Source organism: Hylobates moloch, unplaced genomic scaffold (assembly GCF_009828535.3).
Source record: "Hylobates moloch isolate HMO894 unplaced genomic scaffold, HMol_V3 SCAFFOLD_22, whole genome shotgun sequence".
In the NCBI taxonomy this organism is placed as follows: Eukaryota; Metazoa; Chordata; class Mammalia; order Primates; family Hylobatidae; genus Hylobates; species Hylobates moloch.
In genome coordinates, this window is record NW_026652297.1 from 11,108,169 (window position 1) to 11,131,283 (window position 23,115).

At 43.2% G+C, this 23,115-nt stretch overlaps 1 long non-coding RNA gene across 3 annotated transcripts in view; it reads right to left on the bottom strand.

Annotated features, from left to right (window-relative positions):
- The window catches only part of LOC131382289 (uncharacterized), a 93,607-nt gene that overhangs the window by 27,727 nt on the left and 42,765 nt on the right, over positions 1–23,115 (bottom strand). For 2 of the 3 annotated variants that reach the window (XR_009211604.1, XR_009211606.1), the window contains exon 3: positions 10,105–10,250. The exons of the other annotated variant lie outside the window; for it this stretch is intronic. This is a non-coding gene — a long non-coding RNA (uncharacterized LOC131382289). Of the gene's footprint in view, positions 1–10,104; positions 10,251–23,115 lie in introns of those variants that run through there. 3 annotated transcript variants of the gene reach the window in all.

Consider the following 23,115-nt stretch of genomic DNA (forward strand, 5'->3'; position numbering starts at 1 on the left):
GTCCCACCATTAGGCAAGCATTCCCTTTGTAAAGCAGGTTTACCCCAGAGGGGTAGCATGTGGTGTTAGCACACTTTGGTATGATTTGAATGATCAGATCTTTTCATTGATCCTGAACATCCTAAATGGGATTAGGGGGATGGATAGAAAGGCTGCAATCCAGCCATGTGGCCCAGGGCCAGCCTTGGCTCAAGCCCTTTGATCAAGCCATCATGCCATGGGCCTCCTGGCAAGCTGTGCTCCCAAACAACCGTGCCATGTTCCTGCAGGAAGAAAGCCAGAAAAGTGCCTGGCTGGAGGCTCATGTTGTTTGGGAGAACAGAGGAGGCGGAGTTCTCTCACATGCATGGCCTTTTTGGTCAAGTCAGTGAGAGGCGCTGGGGAGAAAGGGGAGCCTCCTGAGGAAGTGCAGGCCCCCTCTCCTGGGGCAGACAGGGAACCAAGTAGAGGGACCAGTGAAGTGGGCCCTTTGTCCCCGCCTTCCTAGAGCTTCCCCTAAGAGTCCATCGCCACTCCTATCACTCCTGCCAGGCTTGCCCTTGCTTGCCACAGGCTCAAATGACCTCTCATCTGTCCCTCAAGAAAACCCTATTGAATGAGGTTGTGTCTGAAGCCCACTGGGGACTCACTGTAAAGTATTCTGCACAGGTAAGGGGTTAGTATTTATTAATGATTTTTGATCCTGGGTTTTGCAAAGTATATTCTAGGAGATATTAGTCCCTAAGATTCCATGAAAAGGTTTACGGTCAAATAAATTTGGAGAACTATATCCCCTTCCTAGAAATTCATAATGAGAATTAGCATTTTTAAAGCTCTGACAAGTCCTCCAGCAAAGACACCCAGCCTGAAACCATGGAATCCCCTTCACCCAGAAGAGTTCCACATCCACAGAGTGCTTTGGAAACAATGAACTCATTCCCAACATGTGCATGCCACTTTTTCAATTATACATGGCAACAATATACTTTAAAACTCTCATTTTCCAAGTGGAATAGTCTCAATATATTTTTTCCACAAATGAAAAGTAACTGAATGAATTTGTTTACATACAGTATGAAAGACTCGTAGTGGCTGTATTCATTCTACTGACAGTTCTTTTTCAAAGAAGATGCATCTGAACTCAAAGTAGTAAAATTTTAGGTCCCATTGAAAAGCCTGGGCATCTATTTTGGGCTAGGGCCTTCTTTTCATTCCAGCACTCACTGTGGATAGGATAAGTCAAGTTGCCTCTCTCATATTTCTGTTCCCTCAGCCTGTTTCAAAACCAAACCATGGCAGGAATGCTTCACTCCAGCACCAACAAGCCTAGTCGAGAATAGAGTAGAAAAGATTAACTTTTAAGACCCATCTGGGGCTTATATGGAGGACAGGGCAGGCCAGTGGGAAGCACTCTTGGAACCTCAGAACCCCACCTCCAGGGAGTATCATGAGAGACATTGGGGTTAGCTGTTAACCGGTGGGGCCTATCCTTGAAAGTTAAAAAAAAAAAAATCCAGGCTCACAAATGGGCAGCATTGCAGGGTGGCTCAAGCTTGGACTTTGGCATCAGCCCTTGGTTTGAACATGGACCTTGTCACTCTCCAGCTGTGTGACTATGCAGCAGTTACTTCCCCTCTCTGAGCCTCCCCTTTCTCATCTGTAAAGTGAGGATTATAGAACCTGCTGCATGGGAAGTAGTAAGGAATGAATAAGACCCTGTGGTACAGTGCCTGAAACAACAGTCAATTCTCTCCCTATATACAGATTCTCCTCCCCAATCCCATATATTTATCCATAGTAATACATATATGATGAGGTGATTATTTCCTTCATGAAAATTCTTTGCTTTCTAAGAGTTTTAATACTGAGATCACTTACTGTAGTCATTTCCAAATGCGAAGATCAAACAGAAGGACTTATTAAAAACACAGATTCCTGCTGCCTCCCCTGCTCCTCTAATCTGGTTCTGAGGTCAGGGACAGGGCCCTGGAATGTATACTGTTTCAAGCTCCCCAGGCGAGTCCTCTGCAGGTGCTTAGCAAATACACTGGTAAACCCGACCTCGTTCATCCAAAGCATGATCATTTTAAACGTATTTACCCACATATGCACACCCACATTCTCAAGCAAAAGCCCAAGTCCACCTCCATAGGTGAGTAAAGTCAGTGGTCAAAGGTCATGTGAACCACTCACACATCTTTCTGCTGATGCAGCATTAGGGCCCCTGACTGTGTCCAATGAGTCCTATAAGAGAAGTGACATCATCATCTCTAGAGCAGCTTCATAATGGGGGAGATGTTTAGTCTCTGGATAATGGCAGTGGGTGATGGGAACAGGGTGATGGGGAACAGGTGGAGAAAGAACCAGCACAAGCAAAGGCATGAGGCAGAAAAAGGCAAGGAGGGTTGGGGAGAGGTGGGGTGAGGGTTTTTGCCCATGGTGGAAGGCAGGAGGACCAGGATCTGGGGGGCTGTTCTCTCAGGCTCGGGTAGGTCATGAACACTTGTTTGGCCTCAGTCAGTGCACCATGAGAGCCAGAGCTTCTGAGGAGAGTGATGTATCTGGGATTCTGCAGCTCAGAAAATGATACCCCAAAGTATGGCACTTTGGTGTGCTGAGTACTTTGAACTAAAGGACATTAGAAGACCTCAGAAGCAACCTCAGAACCATGGTCTCTTTGACTTCCTGCTTCCTATCTCTCACCCCTCATTTCTCCCTCAAAGCAAGTCATAGAAACATAATTCCTTGCCCCCTAGTGGGTCATAAAAACTGGAACCCCTCTCCCCCAAAGTAAGCCATGAGCCCTGGAAATACTACTCTGACCTCCCCATCCCTTTCTGTCTAGGAGGTGGCCATAAAGAAATTCTCTGACTTACCCTTATCTGATATTAGATCATAAGGCCCTCATTCCAGAGGGGTCCTGCATCATACCCAGAAGGAAGAAATGCTACAACAGAGAGGCCAAGAAGAATCTGAACAGACAGGCCTTGCTGGGTTTTCCCATTCAGTCTATTACTACTGGATTATACCCTTTTTGTCCAATACGAAAAGAGTGCATGGCTGTCCACTCTTCACCAAACCTAAGCATAAAAGCAGCTTCCCCTGGGTCTTGGGGTCTTCATTTTTGAAGTCTCCCATATCTCATAAAAGTTTGATTAAATAAATGTGTTATGCTTTTCTCTTGTTAACCTATTTTTTGTTCTAGGAGTGTGGTGGGGAGGAAAGATGTCACTCCTTTTCATCCCTAGGAGGACATGAACCAGAAATGCACTCCAGTCATTGTTGACAGGACAGATGAAGGTGGGGAGAGGAACCCAGGACCAAGTATTTCAGGGGAGAAGCAGTGAGGGACCCATATTAGGGATAGGGAGTGGTCACAGGAAGGATGGGAAGAACAAGAGAGGTGCTTTAAGGAGCTGCCACACTAGGCAGGGCTGCACAAAGCTCACAAAGGAGGTGAGGGCATAAAGATGGTTGTGGGTGTGGGAACGAGGGAGTACAAATACACACAACACAGCTCAGCAGTGGCAGAGGGAAAGGGGGATGCCAAAGGGAAGATCACGTGTTGGGTTAAGCCTGTTGTACATCAGGTAACAGAGCAATGATTGCAAAGGCCGGCATGCTCTGTCTCCCTCAACCACTGCCACCCTCCAATGACTAATTGTTACCCCCTTCAAGAACGCAGCAGCTGCTGGTGGCTGAGAAGGGAGGGAGGTCTTGGCTGGGGCCAGAGCTGATGAAGCAGTGACTGCCAGTTTTGAGGCTGGGAGATGATGATGTCACAAGGGATAAGGGGAGCTACAGAAGGGACAGGAGGGGAGAATGAGGGAGAAGAGAAAGGAGGAAGGAGGAGAAGAGAGAATGTTGCAGGGAGAGGAAGGGAAACAGAGAGGAGAGGTGAAGAGGAAGGGATGAGGGGGTAGAGGAGGAGAGAAGATGGGAAAGGAGGGGAAAGGGTAGGAGGAAAGGGAAGTGAAGTGGAAGGCAGAGGGAAGAGGAAGGGAGAGAAGAGAGAAAGAGAGAGGAGAAAAGAGCAGAGGAGGGGGAAAGAATGGGAGAGAGGAAAGCAGGGAAGGATATAAGGCAAAGGGAGAAGAAAGAAGAGGAGAGGGAAGAGGAGGGAGAAAGACTGGAACAAGTAAGAAGAGGGGAGAGAGACAGGAGAAGCTTGGAAAGAACACCTGCTCCTCACCAGCAAGAGCTGAAAAGAGGAACAGGTGGGAGCTATGTCTTGACTACCCAGGGTTCACAGACCACAGTCAGAGCAATAGCAACTGAGACAGACCCCAGGGGCTTTCTGTAGCCTCTGTTGTTTTTTTCTCCAATGCAAAGGAAGATTCATTTTAGAACAACTAGGCAATTAAAGCAGAGCTAGTGCACCCACAGGAGGCTCATCCTGGGCCCTCAACTGGTCTTCAAGACAAGGAATAGATCCAGGTTGTAGGCTTAAGCCTTTGTTAAGCACCTCCTCTGTCCTTCTTTGAGCTGTTTCCAGGACTAGGATGTAGGTGCCCACTCAGACCAGGTGAAATACTCAGCCAAAGTCCCATATTTGGTAAGTAGCAGAGGCAGAATTTGAACACAGGGGTTCTGTCTCCAGAGCCCTAAGGCCCTCCACACAAGAGGCAGCCCCTGATAGGGACAGGGCAATCCTTCCCCCAGCAATCCCAGAGCCCTGGCATCTTCAGAGACCTCTGATCCCATTTCTTCCTAATCATTTGAAACCAGGTGTGTTAGATAGTTTTTGCATTGCTATAAGTACCTGAGACTGGGTAATTTATAAAGAAAAGAGGTTTAATTGACTCACAATGCTGCAGGCTGTACAAGTATGGCTCTGGCATCTGCCTCCGATAAGGGCCTCAGGAAGCTTATAATCATTGCACAAGGCAAAGGGGGAGCCAGTGATGTCACATGGCAAGAAAGGGAGCAAGAAAGAGTCAGGGGGAGGTTCTGTGCCCTTTTAAACAACCAGATCTCACAAAAACTAACCAAGTGAGAACTCATTATCACCAAAGGGATGGCACTGAACCATTCATAATGAATCCATCCCCACGATCCAATCACCTCCCACCAGACCCTACATCCAACACTGGGAATCACTTCAACATGAAATTGGTGGGGTGGGGGTGGTGGGGACAAACATCCAAACCATATCCCCAAACTTTATTTTTCTGAAATTAGCATTCACTTTAGGTCTCCTTCGAGACCAATACCACTGCAGACAGGTGGTCATCAAAAGTGATTTGTTTGCATTTTCCCCTTCTGGGGCGGAGTGGGTGGGGAGAGATAGGTCCCACCTCTGTGCAGAGCCTAACAGAGCTGATGGAAGGACTGGCCTCCTGGAGCTAATTCTTCCACTTGAATCTGCTCTTTTAATTCATGATTTGTGATTGATTAGAAGGGCAGGGATTGGGGAAATTTAATTTTGGCTCCCTGATTACACTTGTTGCGTAGACAGATACATTTAGAATCTGCGGCTTAAGAAAATGAAATAGAAATGAACTAGATGAATTTTCAGGAACTTTAAACATTTGATCACTACTTTTCTGGGGCTGATGCTCATTTTAATTGCTCCTCGTGCTTCTGGCTTGCTAAAGCTACAGAAAGCAAGGGAGGGCCAGAGGAAATCCTGTAACAGATGAACAAAATCCCACCTTTGGGGAATATTACAATGGGAAATGTACTCAGCCAAAAAAGAGCTTCCTGAGATCCTATCATGGGTCAGGTGCTGTGTCAGAGGCTAGGGACACAGAATGTATCCGTCTGAGTCCCACCATGGAAAGAGAAACCATGCTAGGCATTTCACACAGAGGAAATTTAGTACAAGGGAACAGGTTACACAGAAGATGGAAAAGCTGAGGAGCCAAAAGGAGATGGTGAAGCAAGTCAGAACTTAGCAACATCAGAAAGCTGCCAATTACTAGATAGAGGGACACAAGGAGGAACGTGGTGTTTTCAGAACCCAGAAGCCAGGGCTGCCAGGCAGGGCCGGATCATAGAGAGGAGCTATCAGGGCGACACAGCCACTACCAAAAACCCCTGAAAGAAAAGAGGCAAGAAGAGACAGAGAAGCATCCTGGCTTCTCCTTTTTTCCCGCTTTTTCATCTCCCATCAGTGCTCCCCTTGGTAGAAACTAGCCGGAAGCCTGCCACTGCCCGGGTAGCCTGGAAAATGTAGTTCCCCACAGTGCAGAGCAGAAAGGGGAAGCCATCTGATAGCAAACGGGCATGGAGAAGTACACAGGCAAGTGGCCCCAACCCCTGTCCTCAAGAAGCTCCTGGTCAGACCATCACAAGGATGCATGAGAGGGAGCATGCGGGAGGCTGTAGGAGCCCAGAGGAGTGGCTTGCAGCCAAACCTAGGTGGGAAGGTTTCCCATCAGCACTATCGCCTGGCCTGAGGTTTAAGGACTAAATGTGATTTGGAAAGGTCACCTCTGAAGTAAAGGGAAGAAGGAAAGGGGCCATCACAGCTAACAACTCCCTCCTTGTACCCTGCGGTATGTCAGGTACTTTACAGGCATATATGAGCTCTCTTAATCCTCAATACAACCTTACACAGTGATATTAGTCGCACTGTACAAATGAGACTGATGCTTAGCAGTGTAAGATAAACATGCCCAGGAGACAGGCAGGACATCAGGGTTGGAGTTGAAATGCAGTTTCATGGAGCCCAGGCTCTTACTGGCCTCTCCCTGTGCAGGGGGCTGCCTTACTGTTATCACCCATCAGTCTTTGGGCAAATGTGACCTTTTCCAAATGCAGACAAACCTTAATCCAAATCTTAAAGGACAATGAAGTTAATAAGAGAAAGCACTTATTGAATTGGAACAAAAGACTATTTTATTAGCCTAATTACTTTTAACTCCTATTAAGTGTTTCAAAACTCAATGGAAGTGTTTACTTTTATTAAGGTTCATTGTTTTAAGCTTAAAAAGCAATGTTTTCAAACTTAAAACTTCTCAAGAGCCCAGGTCCTTGGCCTCATTGCAGACCCGCTGGCCTGGACAAGCCGGGGGTGTCACCTGTCTGTGGCCAGGTGTGAGTGTGAGCACGCGGGGACTCTGAGCCTCCTCTTTACAGTGCGCCGCACACTTGCAATTATTTAATGATCTGTAACTATTGTTAATTGCTGTTCCCATCCTCCCGGGTCAGAAACTCCCCAAGGGCTGAGGCAGTTCTCTTTCACGTCCTGTTCTCCTTCCTGGTGTCTCTGTCCTTTGCCCGTCGGCATCACTCACAGTCAGCCGGCCTATTTATCAAGCACATATCAGTGCCAGTGCCTGTGATAGATGCCAGACATTTCTTTCATCCACCTACTCATTCAAGGAGCATTTATTGATCATCTAGTATGAACCAGCCCCAGTGGCCAGGCATTGAGGAAATCATTGGTAAGTAAAAGAGGCAAGTTACCTCTCAACACAGATTTTGTTTTTAAACCTCACAGTCTCGCAGATGTCATTGTCCTCATTTTATAAACAAGAAGAGTGAAGTTCAAACATGGTGAGCAGGTTGTTCAAAAGCACACCCCTAAGAAGTGACAGGGCCAGGACTCATCTCTTCCCTACTCAACACTTCCTCTCCTCCTTGCTGGGTGGGGTGGCAGGCAGAGGGAAAACCTGCAAATTAACTGGAGAAATTGGAAGACCCAAAGTCAATGGTTTATGTGTTTCTCATTAAAATAAAAGAGTTCCCTGTAATCCACTAGCCACAGAGGAAGGATATTCTATTTGTAACATGCTCTACACAGTGCCTGGCATGAAACAGTCACCGAATAAATTGTGGCTAAAACAATATTCTATCATCACTCTCTTGTTTTAAACCAAAATGGGACCATATTGCTCTAGTGCAGTGGTTCTCAAGCAGGGAAATTTTGCCCACCAGAGGACATTCAGCAATGTCTGGAGACATTTTCAGTTGTCAAAACTGGGGGTGGGGTGCTACTGGCATCTAGTAGGTAAAGGCCAGGGATGCTGCTAATCATCCTACAACACGCAGGACAGCCCCAAATGTCACTATTGCAGAGAATGAGAAGCTGGTATTGTGGAGACTTTTCCTGAGTTGTTGATTATTCTTTGATAACATTATTTTCAGTGGACACAGAGTGATTCACCACGGCTGATGACTTCCTGGAATACATTGGTTAAAAAGACTTTTCTTTTTTCTGGCCTTATAATCCAAGTATAAGATTAATCTTACCCCAACTTAATAGACTTCCAGACAGTTGGAGTTGTCTACAAGATTTCCTCCTCATAGGGCTTTGGGTGTTGGCACTGTTTGGCTCATTCCACTCTCCCTGGGTCTTATTGACTTTCAGGGAGCCTAGAAGAGCTGGACAAAACCTGCTTCTTTGCAGAAAGAGTCAGGGTTCCAAAGATTTCATTACGATTTTTTAAAGATCGCTCTCTCAAAGTTCTTTCTCTCCCATATCACAGGCCTGGAGGCCCTTTCTTAGCCCCATTGTGACCTTTGGGGAATGTTAATGCACTTCTAGCTCATGGAAACCCCGGAAGCCAGTGTCGTGTGACATGAGCCCAGCTGGATTAGAATGATTTCAAATCTTTTTAGGATTAAAGAACAATGGCCTTGTCAGAAATGTCAGGATAATTAGAAAAAATAGTGCTGCTTTTCCTAATCGGATGAGGTTCTCGGGGCTGCAAAGGCGTCAGCGAGGAAGCGGCTCGATTTTCTCTAAAACATGAGGCCATGGAAGACCTACAGGGTCAAGACTCTCGCCCCGATACTCCACCTTGGCCAGAAGTGGGAGTCTTCAGTTTATCGTCTGCCAATTATACCTCAATAAAGCTTTTTTAAAAAATGTTTTAAGTCAGGACTATGAGGGGAACCTGGTCATCTCTGGCTAGAGGGATAAGGAGTTCAATAAAAGTCACAGAACTAGAGCCATGAAAGCCTCAGTGGTCATCTGACACTACTCCTCTCTGTAAGAAGCCATAGAAGAGACTTGCTAAGATCACTTAGTGGTGGGCAAAGCTGGGACTCAAATTCAGATTTTCCTGTCTTGCATCCAGACCTCTTTCCAACGACAACGAGGTCTAAGGAAAATAGCCACCACACTGAAAGCCATGCTGCCCTCTCTCGGGCTCTCATGCTTTCCAAATCGGGAGACATTATAAAGCACTGCACTGGGTTCAGGGTAACTAAAAGGACCATCTTACATTTATGAGGCATCTGTCAGTTGTTATGGCACATTCATATTTGTTATCTTATGTAATCTTTATAAGAACTAGGATGGAAAGGTAGTATCAAAATCTCAATGGCTGATGAGGAAACTGAGGCACAAAAAGGTTAATTTGATTTTCCCTGGTCTAGGTAGCTGACAGCGGAGCTGGCACTTCAACACTGTTTGCCCAACCCTTGTCCCCAGACCTTTCCCCGCTCCTTTGCGTTTCATATCTATTGCCTGAATTCCAAGCTCCCTTTTCAGAAAGACCCCACTGGTGGTCATGTGAAGGTTGAATCATATCCCATTTGGCCTATGTCTCAGTACCCAGGGCCCAGGATCTGTGTGCAGGGCTGGGGGGCTATGGATCCTCTTTAGGAGTCTCAGCTTTGACACTGAGTCATCTTTTGAAAGTACGTATATGATAATAAAGGTAATCATTTTTAGTACTTACTGTGTGTCAGGCACAGAGCTAGACCCCTCCCATGCATTTGCTCATTTAGTCCTCACAATAACTCAGTGGGGTAGGTAGCATTTTTATCCCCATTTTACAGACAAGGCCCTCTGATGCTCAGAACACCCAAGGAACCTGTCCACATTTCCCAGCTGTGGAGGAGCAGAGCCTGCAATAAACACAGATCGGAAAGCCCCCCTTGCTTTAAGCAAGTGCTGGTTAATGTCCTACAATAGGACCGTTATGAGCACTACATTTCATAGTGCAGGAGAGAAGAGCATTGTCTAATGGGGCTTTCTCAGGAATTCCATGTCAGATAAGCTTTTGTTTGTTAAGCATTCACTGGATGCAGAGCCCTCTCCAGGCTCCAGGATCTGAGTGCCACCCAAGTCAGAAGCAGAGGCCTGGTGTCCTTTGAAATCCTGATTCTACTCAGCTCCTTCTTTCTGAGCTCCAGGATGTGAAAATGGCACATGTGGGAATAGTGGGCTCCACTGTATTCAGGCTTGTGTTCTCTTTATGGGTGGGCAGTGGGTGGGCATGAGGCCGCAGGGAACGATGCCAAAGAAAACTGAGGTTCTTGCATGCCCTGGAGATGGACTCTGGGTGGCTGAGCAGGTCAGATGAGAAGAAGCACTCGAAAACAAAGAAGAGGAAGAAGGATTTTTAAGTTCTGCCCCCATCGTGGCTTTCTGGATGCCAGGAGGAATTATTGGTGAGCATCCAGCTAGACGCCAATCAGTGATGCTGCTGAGTCTCTGGAACCTGCCATTTTGCTCCTATTCACTTGTCTTTCATTTTTTGCCATACATCACCCTGCTTTAAAAAGAGACCTCTAACTGACTGCACAATGACATCCCCGCTCAGGCAGTCTCCCAGCCCTGCCCTGCCTCTCCCCTGCAATATTTCCTCAGATGCAGTGGCCAAGGCAGGTCATCCTCACGCCTGAGAAATCACTGAAAGGGGAATCTGGCTGAGCCCCCAGCTCCCAACCACAACCCTTTCCCTCCCTGCTTTTAACTCTGCTAAATAAGAAAGCTGGCTCAGACATGGTATGAGGGATACTATCGTGTCCTGCCTCTCAAAAGCAATGGGCACCACTTTACGAACCAGTTGGCATGGCGACTGAGCCAAGAGGATGCTTTCAAAATTAGCAATTTAACATAAAATGATCCTTGCATTTTTAACTGAATGTCACATTCCCGTAATTATAGGACAGCTAATTGAGTAATTGTTCAAAATGTCTTATTTCTGTTCTCATTCCACTGAATGTGTATACACGCAAGCACACACACACACACACAGTCACACTCACGATGGGCCATGCTACTAATGCCATGGTTACCAATGACCAAATTCATGAAGCATTTGACCTCAACGCTGGACAATTTGGTGGCTGTTGATTCATCAGCATCATCACTACCTAATTGTGTTCAACCCAAGACACAGGCCCTTCTTCATTCCCCTCCTCTCATACAGAGGATGTTTGTGACTTTCAAGACGTCAAACCTGTACTCTCACACACCCACTCCAACAGAGGGGAAATCTGCCTGGTCAGGGGACTCTGACTTACGAAAGTTATGGCATGGCTCTGCCTATGTTTTTGAATTCCGAAGCCCCAGCCTAACCATGTTTCTAGGGTTTATTGTATATCCATCTTTCTTCAGCATTAATTCCGTGAAAAGCACACGTGTTGTCACCTGAGACAAAACTGCCTGTTTATTTGTTCTGATTTAATCCTGGATTCCATGGCATACATGCTTGGTGCCTGAACTGGAACCCAGCTCTTTGAATTCACTGCTTTGGTATACTAGTTGCCACAAAATATTTTTTGTTGTAAACATTGTTTCTGAAACTCTAATCTGGTGAGCAATTCTGTTTTGCTGGGTTCCTATGTTAAACCAACTTTAGAGAGAAGGTATCCAGCATACCTCAGGACAGACTGTCCCTCCAAAAAGAGCAGGGAGGACTGGTTAACTCATCTTATTTTTTTAAATTCAAATTGCTGCTCTGAATAAACTAGAAGTAGCCACATGTGCTCAACTTGTGTTTCAGCCTGGGGCAGCAGACTGAGTCTGCTGTTTAATTGTGCTGAAATCCAGAGATGAAAAGCTGGTAACCAAGAGTCTGTCACCCGGAGGAGGTAATGGAAACCCCACTCCATCTCAGATGACAGACATCATTCTGACCTTTTATTGCTGATTGCGAGCCTTTTGAGTGCAAAGCATTCTCTTTTGTTCTGATTTTCTGACAACTGTTTAATCATGTTCTATTCATAGAAATTACAGTAAAATTCTCGTTTCTCACGTATCAAACAAGATAATGCACATGGAAATCAAGTTCTGAAATGAATAATAAAATCCTAAACCTCCCAGCAGTAGTGAAATCCTGAAGTGTGCTGAAGACGAGGTGTGTAGTTACAGATTGGGAGGCATAGAAGACATTCATCCTGCCACAAACACTTCCAAATACATTTGCCCTCAAACCAAGGTCCAATCATCAATAAAATGAAAGTCCAATTTTAACAGCACAGTGGAAAAACTTTGAGTAGGGAACTGACATTTATTATCTTTAACGTACATTATTTTATCTGATCCCTACAATGGCCCTATAATGTATGTTCCATTAACTCCATTTTATGGACAAGGGAACCGAGGCTAGGGATGAAAGACAATGCCCTGAGGCTGCCTGGTCAATAAGCTGCTGGGTGCTGACTCTCAAGGCCCCATTCTGATTTTCAAAACATTTCAACTGCCACAACTCCAGTGTCCCATCGGCTGCCTGCCCAGCTGGTCATAGGTCACTTCAGGCCAAGCAGCTGTTCCTGAGATGACCTGAGGGCTCATGGCTGAAGAAGTGTCCTAAGAACAAGCAATGTGTTTGGCCACTCACTAAGAAGCAAACATAACCTAGTCTCCTTTCTTCTGTATCTTCCTTATCCCACAGTGCTTCAGGTACCTCAAAAGCCTCTTGGCTCAAGGAAGGCAGATAGACAAGCTTTTTCTTTTTTTTTTTTAAAGAGGGCAAAGCATTTTTGTTGTCGTTTTAAATAAAAGTGATACATATTTGATGTAAAAAACTTCAATGCAATATAGAGAAGTGCAGAGAATGGCAAAAAATTAGAACGTTGATAACATCTTGGCAAACACCCAATTGGGCACTTTCCTGAACATAAGCACGTGATAATAGGTGTGCAGAAGAGCCTCAGGAGGGTCTTCTCTTTCATGCTGTTCCATAATCTAATTACTCTCACTCAGAATTAGAAAGTACAGGTATAATTCCTTCTTTTTTCAACACTGTGTGGTATTCCACTTTTTAAATTTCCAACCAATCCCTGACTGTATACGTTACTTTTACTATTATAAACAGTAGAACAAACATCCTTTAAAATACATAGTTTTTGTCTGTTTGTTTCTTGTGTATCTGTGATTATCTCCCTAACCATTAATTCCCAAAAGCAGTGAGTTAACCAAAAATCTAAGACCTTTTCTTTCTTTTCTTTTTTTCATTGCTTTAAAAATCAGAACAAAAACCAGCTGCCTCAAAATGACCAGAGGAGATTTTCTCCTATTCCTTGGGGGAGTTCTTCATCTATTCCTTACCTTCTACTTATTGCTTGCTTTCATATTTGTGATATATACCTTTTTATTTTGCTCATTATAATGTAAGTGGCTCTGAAAAAAACTTTATGGACTCCATCCTACTGTTCCTAAAGCCTGTTTGTCTTCTCCAACTTCTAGAGGCTAGGGTAATTCAAGTCTATCCAATTTTTTGTAGCCTCAGGGTGCAGTAGGGAGAAGAACTCATCTGTAAGTGACATGAAGCCTGAAGGACTTTGCCTCTCTCTCTACTGGGATTTTAATAAAGTCCACAGGCAGCTCCCCTGAGGCTTTAAAATGGTCCCTCCATTCAGGAAAAGAACCCAAGGACCAGTGAGCCCTATACCCACTGAGGCCTTTCTAGAATAGTTAGGGGCTTTTATTTAAGTCTTTTTGTTTTTTTAAATTTTCTACAGAATGCCTGTTCATTACCTACTGTTGCCAGATTTAGCCATCATCATCAGTATTATCATCATCTTCATCCCAGGACTCCCAGTTACATTTGAATTTCAGAAAGACAAAAACAAATTTTAGTATATTTATGTCCCAAATATCGCATAAGGCATCCCCTAAATACTTACTCATTGTTTATCTGAAATTCAAATTTGACTACATATCCTGAATCTAAGCTGGCAGTCTTACCTCAGTTCCTTTCTCTCCAGATTAGGACAGTCATGTGAATTCTCAGAAGTTTTTTCACTTACCTTCTTCCATCAGAATAGCTTATTGGAAACTTTTACAGGTCATGGTAAGTCAAGCTAGACTTCATTTTATTATTCGATAGCCACTTTTTGAACTTCCTAGCATGAAGTTGTACCCCTTTCCTTGACTGGCTGCTGCTGGGGTCGGGGGGGTGAGGGTGGGGCTGGAGGACAGGAGCTGGTTTAATTTTTTTTTATTATTGTTTAAATTCTTTAATTAAGTACTCCTGAAGGGCAAATGTGCAATCTAACTTCATTCTCTATCCAAAGCTCAGAAACTCCATTATGTATTGGAGTCTTTTGAAAATGTAATAGGGAGATCTAATCCATAACCCCTAACCAATCTCCTTGAAAATCTATTTTCTCTTCTTCCTAAATCTCGTATACTCCACTCTCACTGATGCCCTTCACTAGCTAAAGGCCCTCAAAATTCTCTCTACTCCCAGCCATCTCAACATTTTCTCCCCTCATCTCCTCCCTTCCTTCTCTTAAATCTTTATTCTACAGACTGACTTCCTTCCCTAGAGGCTAAGTTCTTCCTCTCTTTCTTCTTTCTTTTCTACTCTCTTGTCCTTCTCTACTCGATTAGTTCTGCAGAAACAACTTCAAACTTGCCTGGTGTGGGGTAGGGTAGAGAGGAATTGAGGTAGGGATAGAATTGAAGCAGGTGGAAAATTGGTGGGTATTCTCACTGGTGGACTGAGGGAGGGAAATGTCTTTGAAATCTTTTATGCTAATAATTGATCATGGATATCCCATCTCATATCTCAGTGGTGGACTTCACAGTTAAAGGGTTCAAAGTCACATAGCTAGTCAGGGGCATAGCTTAAACCCAGATCTTTGGATTCCAAAGCCTGGGCACCTTTTATTTCAGCTGAAGCTTTTCTCACATTTTAGACATACACTGTAGTGGAGATATTAATTTAACATTCACTACCTAATGGTAGGTGCAGTGGTCATGGTGATGGAGTCCCCAACATCTAGTCCTCCCTCTAGTATTAATTTCCTAGGGTTGTCATAACAAAGTACCACAAAGTGGGTGGCTTAAACAATAGAACTGTATGGTCTCACAGTTCTAGAAGATAGAAGTCCAAGATCAAGTTGTTGGCAGGATTGTTTCCTTCTAAGCGCTGTGAGGGAAAATCTGTTCCATGATGCTCTCCAGGATTTGTCATTCCTTGGCTTCTGCTGCAGCACCCCAAACTCTGCCTTCATATTCCCTGTTCTCCCTGAATGAGTCTCTGAATTTGCCCTCTGTATAATGACACCAGTCATAGTAGATTAGGGGTCCACGCTACCTCATTATGACCTCATCTTAACTAATAACAACTGCAGTGAGTCTATTTCTGACGAAGCTCACATTCTGAGGTACTGGGGATTAGGACTTGAAATATGAATTTTGTGGAGGAAAACAATTCAACCCATAGCAACCACAAGAGATTGACATAAACCAATTATGTTCTTCCCTTCTTGCTAGTCACTGGTTTAGAAGTGGGCATGTAATTTAGGAATAACCAATGAGACTTGAATGGAAGTCTTCCAGAATCTCATAGGAAAGGCTTCCTGGGTCCTAAAGAGTTACACAGATAGGCTTCTTTCTCAAAGCATTGTCAAGTCTGGGTGTGATATTTAGAACTGCTACAGCCATAAAGTCCCCATCCTCAGGATAAACCAACACGGAGATGCACATAGAACAGAGAGAATCACAGAGCAGCCAGGTCTCCCAATAATGTTTTCCAGATGCCCCCACCTGTGGAATTCTTATCATGTTAACTAATATGTTTCCCTATTTCTTAAGCCAATTTGAGACAGAATCTTCTGTTATCTGTGACCAAAAGCATTCTAAGTGATATCAACTAAAAAGACACTACTAAGTAGGTAAAGTATAAATACTGTTCAAAATTCATTCAGCCCTTCAGCTTTAAAATGATACAAATCATAATGATTGGCATTATTTCGAACTTAGTACGTGAAGTGAGACTGATTAACATATTATGCGATACCATTTTAAATTTTCTTAGCTCGAATTTGCAACAACAGAAAAAGCACAGTTGTTTTCTAACTCAAGTGTGCATCAGCCTCACCTAGGGGGCTTATTGAAACATACTGCTGAGCCTCACCTGCAGAGTTTCTGATTTAGGAGATCCTAGGTGAAGCCTGAGAATTTCCATTTCTAACCGGTTCCCAGATACTGCTGGTCAGCATACTACACTTTGAGAACTTCTGCGATACTAAAATAAACCTTTGTGTAGCCAAAACAGCCTGGGATATGTGATCCTTGTCTGAGTGCAGGGTCTGAAAAACAACTGTAAAAATGATCATCATTATGGAGTATCCGCCACATACAGACCACTGCACTGAATGTTTTGCATTCCTTTAGTGACTTGTCACACTGACTCCTTGAGGTGGGTTTACCAATCTCCTATAGATGGGGAAACGGAGGCGCAAGAGCTAAGTTACTCATCTAAGGGAAAGAACCATGATCCAGTCCCAGGCCTGTGTGACTACATGGTCTTTTGCAAAATATTTGCCCATCAGAGACAAAATACTGGTCTAGCTAGAACTCAGAGGGAGGACAGGAGGAAATCCAGGGAAGCAGACCCTGTCAGTGTCTGGTGAGTCCCAGGATCTGAACCACTCCCTGAATGGGCAGTTTATTCTCATGTGAAATGTCTTAATCATCACAAGGAATACAGATAAGGAAGGCAAGTCCATGCTGGATTCCTCACTCAGCAAAACAACCCCAATTGTGCAACTCCTCCAAGAAGACAGCTGAGAAGTTACTTCTTGTTGTTGTTGTTGTTGTTGTTGTTGTTGTTGTTTTCATTGCTCTGGCATTTAAGTCTGACAGAAATCGTAAGACATTATTCCTTGAAGAAGCTGGGCTATAGCAACAGGTCACTATTCGTTGGAAGCTATTGATAAACCTGATGTGCCAAGGGAGAGCAGAGATTGGCACCTCTGGCTAAAAACATTCGGGGACTGGACCCTGAGAAATGATTTTCCTTCAAGAAAGGACAGCGCCCCCACCAACCACACAAAACTTTGCTGGGTAGGTGGTTGTACAGGCAGGTAGGGGGAACAGGAACCACCTTGATTTCATCATCTTTCTCCTCCCAATACACTCTTCCCTAAGGCCCTCTTTCCACTGAGGAATGGACCACAGGCCCAGGCCCAAGGTCTTAGAGGATCTCACTCCTCCCACAAACTTCCATATGCAACTGCTTGTTGAACTCTGCTGATTTGTCATTTCTGGGTGGGAGTCCTTGAATGAATGAGCTGAAATTGGTACCCATAGCAATCATCTGACCCAAGCTCTTCACTTTAAAGAAGACTCCCAGGAAAGGAAGTTAACTTGCCCAAGATCATATGAAATGGTTACGGCTAAGGTATGCCAAAGAAAGACCCCACTGAGGGCTGGTGCTGGGAAGAAGCTGGCTAGGGGACACATCTGACCCAGCTTAGGTTTGTGCCTACATTTCCTAAAGAAGTGAGGCAGAGGGGAGGAGCGACACACATGTCAATGAGGGTCAAGGGGAAGAAACCAACTGGGAAGGAAATTAATCTTCATAGAGTTCTACTTCAGTTCTGGGAGCTAAGGTACTATAAGCTCAGCTTACCTCTCACTCTCCTCAGGACCAGATTTTTAACCCTATTTTACTAATGAGAAAATTGAAGCCCATAGAGGTTAAGTAATTTGCCTAATACTACATAGTTTATATCCAACACAGCCAGAATGAAAAGCCAGGTCTCTGTACAATTCTCTTAGGTTCACACCTCCTTCTCTAATCAACTCCCAACCCCACACCCCATAAGGTCAAGCCAGGATAACCAAACCAACCTCCTACCAGGTACCCCACCTTGGAAATCTCTGCAAGTCAGGCCACCTCTACATCACCACTAGATTGTTTTTCTCAGAACCCCCTTATTTAAAGTAGTCAGAATGTTGTATAGGTAAAAGTAGGTAATATGTAGACTTTTGTGTCTGCCTTCTTTCACTTACCATAATGTTTTTGATAGTCCTCCATGATTTTGTTCACTCCTTTTTTTTTTTTTAACTGAGTAGCATTGCATTGTATAGACATAGTATAGTTTGTTTATCCATTCACCAGCTGATAGGCATTTGGGTTGCCTCAAAGTTTTTGGTTATTATGAATAAAGCTTCTATAAACATTCCCATCCAAGTCTCTGTGGACATATATTTTCACTTCTCTTGAGTAAATACTTAGAAGTGGAATTGCTAAAAATTACATTAAGTATATGCTTAACTTTATAAGAAACTGCCAAACTGTTTACCAAAGTGGCCTTACTATTTTGCATTCCTGCCAACAGTGTATGAAAGTTCCAGCTGCTCCACATCTTTGTCAACACTTGATCTTGTCTTTTAAATTTTAGTCATCTAATGAATATGTGGTGGTGTTTCATTGTGGATTTTTTGTTGTTTTTTTTTTGTTTTTTGTTTTATTTAGTTTTTTGGAGATGGAGTCTCTCTCTGTCTCCCAGGCTGGAGTGTAGTGGTGTGATCTCAGCTCACCGCAACCTCCATCTCCCAGGTTGAAGCAATTCTCCTGCCTCAGCCTCCCAAGTAGCTGGGACTACAGGTGTGCACCACCACACCTGGCTAATTGTTGTGTTTTTAGTAGAGACAGGGTTTCACCATGTTTGCCAGACTGTTCTCAAACTCCTGACCTCAGGTGATCTGCCCACCTTGGCCTCCTAAAGTGCTGGGATTACAGGCATGAGCCACTGCACCCAGCCTTCATTGTGGTTCTAACTAATGATGTTGAGCAATTTTTTATGTATGTATTTGCCATCTGAATGTTCTTTAGTGAAGTGTCTGTTCAAATCTTTTACCCATTTTTTAATTTGGGTTGCCTTCTTATTACTGAGTTGTAAGAATTCTTTCATATATTCTAGATATAAGTTCTTTGTTGCACATATGTTTTGCAAACATTTTCTACCAGTCTAGAGCTTGCCTTCTCATTTTCTTAATGATGACTTTTGAAGACACTGTCTTTTGATGAAGTCCAATTTAATAAATTTTTTATTTTATAATTCATCCTTTTTGTATCCTATTCTAGAAATCTTTGTCTAACCCAAGATCACTAAGACTTTTTCCCATCTTCTATAAGCTTTACAGTTGGTTCTTACATTTAGGTCTATGATCTATGTAATTTTTATATGTTGTGTGACAAAAAGGTCAAGTTCTATACTTTTGCATAAAGATCTCCAATTACCAACCCTTCTATTTTTTGAGGCTCCTCATACACTTTAAAAACAAAGTAATTTATGCCAAAACAGAATTTTTAAATATTGTGACATACTTTAAATGTTCACAGTTAATACATTAATTCTCTTAACTCAAAAGATAATTTGCTAAAATTATCTTACCATTTTTGGAGAAAGAGCCCACCCCCACCTGCCCTGCAAGATCCCCAACTCTGCTTCCTTGAAGTAACTTTCTCTGCATTCTCCAATAGGGCTGAATTGCCTGCAGGGGCTCACAAGATGGCCCGTGGTACTTAACACAACAGCTACCGCTTGTAGTGGGCCTACTGCTTTACATGTAGTTGTTACACACAAAAATATTACATAACATGTACAAATGTAACATATGATTCTCACAACAAATAACATATTACTATCCTTATTTTACAGTTGAGGAAACTAGGCCCAGAAGTTTTAAGTGCCTTGCCCTAGACCACTAAATGAGGAAAAAGTAAAGGAGCTGGGACTTGAGCCCAGCTATGCAGGGGCTGGAGCCCTACTGTCCATACCTGACCATCTTCTACAGATCCAGGCTTAATACCCATTATACTGTTCCTGTGAGTTCCTGAACTTCTGGTTGTGTGACCATTTCAGTTGGATGGAACTGGCCTTTGTCATTTTTACGGAAATAAAAGAAGGGAGGTTTTCCTCAATAAATGGAGGATATAAAATAAGATTATAGGAGTAATTTTTCCTCAGGCTTTTCATTTTTAAAAATTTCAAAGATACAGAATGCTGAAAGAGGAACACTTATATCATACATCTAGATTTAATAACTGTTAACATTTTGCCACATTTACTGTACTCGTAGACTACACATTTTTCAGAATTATTTGAGAATAAGTTGCAGACATCAGTACACTTCACCCCTAAACACTTAAACATGTATCTCCTAAAAACAAGGATATTCTCCTACAGAGTGGTAATACCTAAGAAAGGGCAATACTTACATACTTTAGTAATACTAAATACTTTAATAATACTACTTATTATTAAATACTACTACTAATAATACTAATAAATAATAATGTAATACTTAAGAAAATTAATAATTCCTAGTTTATAATATCCAGTTTAAATTCAAATACCCTTGATTGTCTCTAAAATGACTTTTTGAAAAGAAGCAGGATCCCATCAGAGATTGACACTTTGTCGATCTGTATAAGGACACCAGTCATAGTAGATTAGGGGTCCGCCCTACCTCATTACGACCTCATCTTAACTAATAACATTTGCAATGACTCTATTTCCGAAGAAGCTCACACTCTGAGTTACTGGGGGTTAGGACTTAAACATGAATTTTGAGGAGGGACATAATTCAGCCCATAGCAACTGCAAGAGATTGATATTGTTATGTCTCTTTAGCCTCTTTTAATTGACAACATCCTCACCACTTTTGTTTTATGTTTTTATGACATTGACTTTTTAAAAAATACAAGGCTATTTTCTAGTAAATAGTCCACATTCTGGATGTGTCTCATTGTTTCCTAGCCTCCTAGCCTGTCAGTGACTGGCTGAGCCCAGGGAAGCAGAGCGGGGAGGAATTATGTGAATTTCATGGTAAATAAAAGTTGTGATGTGTGGAGAAGCAGAATGATGCCTTTGCAGAGAGCAGGACAAGCATTCAGGAGACCTGGCTTCAAAGCCCAACCACTGCCTACCAGTTGTCTGCCTCCTTGGACTTCCCCACCAACCCACCATGCATAATGGGGGACAGGCCCAGGTGATATACATGGTTAGCAAGTACAGCCTTAGGGAAGGGCTCAAAAAAGGATAGGAGCACATGAAAGAACACAACAGTCAACTTGAAGGCAACTCCATTGGCCAAAACTGGAACGAATTGAGAAATAAGTAAACAAGCAAAGTATTGCATTACAATTCATAAAATAAATATCCATGATTCCTTACTGATATAAAAATAAAAATTCCAAAAATAAATTGGGAATAAGGGATAGTTCTTACTTACAGAAGAATTCCAACTAATAAATGTAGATGAAATGGGAAAATATTTTTAAAAGTCACCATTAGGCAAACACCACAGTAATAATTACTACAGGCAAAAATCTACCAATGGATGCTCAAATTAGTATGAGAAACTTTGAGGAGAAACAAAATAGTTGCATAGTCTCAAATATGTCCTTCAAGATATTCACTAATTATGAAGAGAAAAATGGTAATTTTACAGTGAAGAAAGTCAGCAGATACTGCCTTCACCAAATGATCAAGGTAAATTATCACCAGTAATAAGACTTATTGACATCATGTACTCCCTGATCCATAGGCTGAGGTCATATCACTGTTGTATGCCTGCCAAAAATGCATAACCTTAACTCAATAGTGAGAAAACATCAAGCAAACCCCAACTGACAGTTATTCTGCAACATAACTGACTTGCCTTCTTTAAAAGTGGCAAGGTCACAAAAGACAAGGAAAGACTGGAAAGACTGAGGAAATGTTACAGATGGGAGGAGACCAAGGAGACATGGCAACTGAATGCGATGTGAGATCCAATCAGTGAAAGAACTGGTGAAATTCACATTAGGCCTGTTGCTTGATTAATAGTAATTAATAACACTCATAATAACATCACTAATAGCACCCATGTTAATTTCATGGTTTTGATCACCATACTATGGTTATTTAAGATGTTCCTTTAACATTTAGGGAAGTCAAGCAATGCATATATGAGTACTCACTGTACATTTTTTGCAACTTTTCTGTAAGTAAAAATTTGTTTCAAAAGAAAAAGTTAAAAAAAAAATAGCTGCATGTAGTAAGTAAAGTTGAAGGTCTCCTAGCCACTGTGGTCCGAAGGACACAGATGGGAGTCCCCTACCTTCAACATTTTCCTCTCCAGCAGCCTGTCAAGACGCCTGAAATCCCACCATTCAAGACAGATTACTTTCTTTTTCTTTTTCTTTTTTTTTTTTTTGGAGACAGAGTCTCACTCTGCCTCCCAGACTAGAGTGCAATGGCGCGATCTCCACTCACTGCAACCTCCGCTTCCCAGGTTCAAGCAATTCTCCTGCCTCAGCCCCCCGAGTAGCTAGTATGACAGGTGTCTGCCGCCAGGCCTGGCTAATTTTTGTATTTTTAGTAGAGACGGGGTTTCATTATGTTGGCTAGGCTGGTCTCAAACTCCTGACCTCAGGTAATCCATTACTTTCAACGAATATTTTGTGTTTCTGAAAGTCCAGGGAGTCACGTAATGTATTTATTGAGCACTTTCTATGTTCAGGGACCTGCTAGGTACTAGGGATAGGTAGTGGATAAAGCAGACAGCACCTCTGCCCCACTAGAGCTTATATTCAGCTGTAGCCTCTTAGTACAATGTTAAGATGAGTTGGTTTGCTTCAATTCCTACAGAAGCCATAAACCAGGATCCTAAGAAGAGGTAAATTTGGGTAAGTGAAAGAGGGGAGGCTAAAGCTTACAGCATACAGCTGCTGAAAGATTCAAGAACTAAGCGTGACACTGAGACAAGTAGGATGGGGCACGGGGAGAAATACAGCTTGAGGAGTTGAATACACATGAAAACTGAATTGAACCTAAAATAATAACAATAGCCAACCCCTGGAAAGCACTGGTTATGTGGCAGGTACTGTTCTCATGAATTTACATGTATGGTAACTCCTTAGACCCTCACAGCAGCCCTGCGGGGGCAAGGTACTGTTATTATCCCCTGTTGCGGATAAAGGAGCTGAGGCGCTGAGGGTCACACAGCTGGTACGTGCTGGATGGAGTTGGGCCATGGGCCGGGGTAGTTTGTCTCTAGAGACAGTGCACCTGACACGCATGGACTGCTGCTGTTCCCAGAGCTGAGCGACAACACTTTGGCACAGAGAAGGAAGGAGAATGGCAGAGCCAAGATAAAGCCCTCATATGTAGATCTAACGGAGAGACGAGGAGGAGGAAGAGGGGGAGGGGGAGGGG